This window comes from Arvicanthis niloticus, chromosome 16 (genome assembly GCF_011762505.2).
Source record: "Arvicanthis niloticus isolate mArvNil1 chromosome 16, mArvNil1.pat.X, whole genome shotgun sequence".
Lineage (NCBI taxonomy): Eukaryota > Metazoa > Chordata > Mammalia > Rodentia > Muridae > Arvicanthis > Arvicanthis niloticus.
Genome location: NC_047673.1, coordinates 34,216,545 through 34,220,306, shown reverse-complemented (window position 1 = coordinate 34,220,306; position 3,762 = coordinate 34,216,545). Strand labels below are relative to the sequence as shown.

At 39.7% G+C, this 3,762-nt stretch overlaps 1 pseudogene; it reads right to left on the bottom strand.

Annotated features, from left to right (window-relative positions):
- Window positions 1–297: 297 nt before the first annotated feature.
- LOC117721657 (high mobility group protein B1 pseudogene) lies at window positions 298–934 on the bottom strand (annotated as a pseudogene).
- Window positions 935–3,762: the final 2,828 nt, after the last annotated feature.

Sequence of the window (3,762 nt, the reverse complement as noted above, 5' to 3'; positions counted from 1 at the left end):
CTGTGCACCAACAAGAACTTGCTTTTAATTTCCATGCCAATTTACAACCCCCAGACTGTACCAGGCAAGGTTAGTGGCTATTGAACATACCACCAGGACAGGGCTATCTAAAGACACATTCGGTTGTGTGTTAACTGTACAAAAAAAGACACTGTACAGTTTAAAAAATAAATTTTACACAGCCTTACATTTCAATTCTTTTCTTTAAAAGTAGTGAGTTGTTTACAAGGGGATTAAATGCTTTATGAAAAAAACTGCACTAGAACCAACTTATTCAGCAGCAGCAGCAGCAGCATCTTATTCTTCATCTTCTTCCTCCCCTTCCTCATCCTCTTTATACCCCTCATCCTCCTCTTCCTTCTTTTTCTTGCTCTTTCCAGCCTTGACCACACTCCCTTTTGCTGCATCAGGTTCTCCTTTAACTCTGTCGGCAGCAATGTCTTGTTCATACTTCTCCTTCAGCTCGGCAGCCTTCTTCTCTTCTCGTAGGGCCGCTTGTCATCCACTGCAGTGCTCTTCCACACCTCTCCTAGTTTCTTTGCAACATCACCAATGGATAAGCCAGGATGCTCGCCTTTGATTTTGTGGAAGAACTCAGAACAGAACAGGAAGAAGGCCGAAAGAGACCTCTTGGGTGCATTGGGGTCTTTGAACTGCTTTTTGGTCTCCCCTTTGGGGGGAGTGTAGGTTTTTATTTCTCTTTCATATCGAGTCTTGTCAACCTTTGCAGTATCTTCAAATTTCCCCTTTTCTTTAGCAGACATGGCCTTCCATCTCTCTGAGCACTTCTTGGAGAACTCTGAGAAGTTGACAGAAGCATGGGGGGTGGGGGGCTGGAGGGCTTCTTTGTGTGCTTCTCCTCCCTGCAGGTTTGCTCAAAGGATGCATATGAGGACGTTTTGCCTCTTGGCTTCTTAGGATCTTCTTTGCCCATGTTTAGGTGATTTTCGTCTGCGAGGCACAGAGTCGCCCAGTGCCCTTCCGGCTCTCGCTTGCCCCAGCGCTGTCTCAATGGAGCTCAGTCTACTGTAATGGCTGTGAGATCGGGAGCCAGAAGCAGTCTCTTAAATATTTCTATACTATTTCTATTTCTATATTCTAAAGACTTTACTTGCTGAAGTTTTTTAATGAACTTACCAGGTTGTAATTATGTATTTTGTATGTATGCATGTGTGTATCATACATGTATGTACATACATACGTATGTTGTGGTTTGGTCTAATGCTTGTATTATGTTAATTGGGTCCCCAAAATTGCATAACAATCTGCACATAAGACACTGTGGGTCCCTGCCCCCAGTTTGTTTTGATTGGTAAATAAAGTTGTTGGCAGCCAATGTCTGAGCAGGTAGACAGAAGCTGGACTTTTAGGATTCCCAGGCAAGGAACCTACGGAGGAGGAAGCAGATAGCCACCATGCCAGGAAAGGAATAGCTGCTACACCTGAGAAGTGCAGGACAAAAAAAAACCAGCCAACATGTAAGAGCCAGGAATCATGCCCCAGGAGGGCTGCAAGTCTGGGTCCAGAGCAGCCAAGACAGAATACAGGTTTTTAGTAAGTGAAGTTGGGATTATCAGAAAGTACATCAGTCATGTGGAGGTTAGGAAGTGGCCCAGCCATTGATCCATTTAAGACATATTAAGATATAAGGATGAGTGTGTGTGTGTGTGTGTGTGTGTGTGTGTGTGTGTGTGTGTGTTTCATTCAGGAACCTCAGAACATATAAGTGGGTATATGAGTGCCACCACTGCTGGGATAATTTGAGTACCATTAATTGGCGGCTATTACTGCTACCAGTACTACCACTACTACCACTACTACTACTACTCACATACACACACACACACACACAGAGAAGAGAGAGAGAGAGAGAGAGAGAGAGAGAGAGAGAGAGAGAGAGAGAGGTTTGAACCAACAATTTACAAAGAAATCATGAACATGAAAAGTAGCAGGAAAGAGTATGTGAGAGGGTTTACCAAGAAGAAATATAAGGGGAAATTACATGTGTGTGTCAGTGGAGGATGCATACACACAGAGAAACTTCACAGGACAATCTGGGAGTTTTGGTTCCCTGCTTCTATTTCTTGGGTCCAGGGATCAAAGCATCAGGATTGGTGGGAAGTTGCTCCCACCACCTGAGACATCTCACTGGCCTCCAAATGGAAATTTTAGAACTACATATTACAATATAGTACAACGTCACAATAGATACACTGAACCAGTTCCATTAGAAAATTCCTTAACTGGGAGACAGATAAATAGAGAAACACCACAAAGCAGTCCAGGTAAACCGAAAACATGAGAACTTAGAAGAGAAGAATACAAAACACATCAATTTCTAACAACCTTAGCATTGGAGTCACAAAGTAAACTGGTCAGTCGAATGTTAATACTATTCAGAGCTGTTTATTTTAAGATTTTTCAAGAACATATTATATTTGGAAATTTCCTGCATGTATACTATATACACGACATTTTCCACCATCCCTGTTACCTCTTCACCTCTTCCAATGCTTCCCTAACTGTCTTCTCATGGCCTTCAACTTTTTTACATATATGCATTTTATACACTATATGCATATTTATATGCACATTTATGTGCAATATGCTGAATAGATTTTGTTTCATTAATATGTATATTATATTTAAGGCTGACATGTATGGATGGACAACCTATCAGAGTTGTTCTGGGAGAAAATTGATCCTTACTCTCTCAGGAAGCATCAATTGCTGTAGTTCTTTATCAAAAAGGGGGGCCTTGTGAGATTTCCATCTGTTTCGGCAGGTCAACTGGTCTCAACATTAAATAGACATAAACTACACCATGCCAAAAGTCAAAAGTCACAAATAAAAACATTAATACAAAATAAAAAATATTTTATGTCTCACCATGAGAAATGTTTACAGCTAAATGATGGCATACACATAGACACAAATACACACACACACACAGAGAGAGAGAGAGAGAGAGAGAGAGAGAGAGAGAGAGAGACAGAGAGAGGCAGAGAGAGACAGAGAGAGACAGAGAGAGACAGAGAGAGACAGAGAGAGACAGAGAGAGAGATTAAAAGAAAAGAAAATTCAAGAGACCACATCAGAATTTGTCACATATCTCTAAAGAGCACTTCAGATGTATCCTTCTTAGTTTATCTTTTTCTTCTGATTGCATTCTTTTTTAATCTGATTCTCTTTGTAGATGCTCTTTTTTCTGCCAGTTAAAATATTTGGTTTGTTCTTCAATGAAAAATGTTATTTTTGTGATGATATTTTTATCTCAAAATTTCCAGTTTATTCCTTGATGAAACTTCAGTTTATTTATATCCAGAGAGGTATTTCTGTATACATAGATTATATTGATCAGAAGTTGCATGTAATTTCCAGTAAATTAGTGTCATGTGTTGTTACCATTTTTGTGCTGTCTTTATAGCTTTCTACATATATGGCCACATCATCTAAAGGCAGAATATTTCACTTCTTCCTCTCTGATTTGCATTTTATTTTTTCTAATTTGATGCATCACATTTTGATCAGATTCTGTTCCTATGTCTAATTGCCTGCCAAAGACTGTTAGCATTGTGTCAAATAAAAGCAAGAATTGATAACTATGCTTGATTTGTTTCTAATTATATAGGAAAAGTTTCAGGATTTCACCATGATGTGAAATATGAGGTGTGGCTTTTTAATTGTATTATGGTGTTGCTTCAATGGTATCCACTGCTGGACAGTGGACTTTTAATTTAGAATGGCCTAGTTGACTGCTGA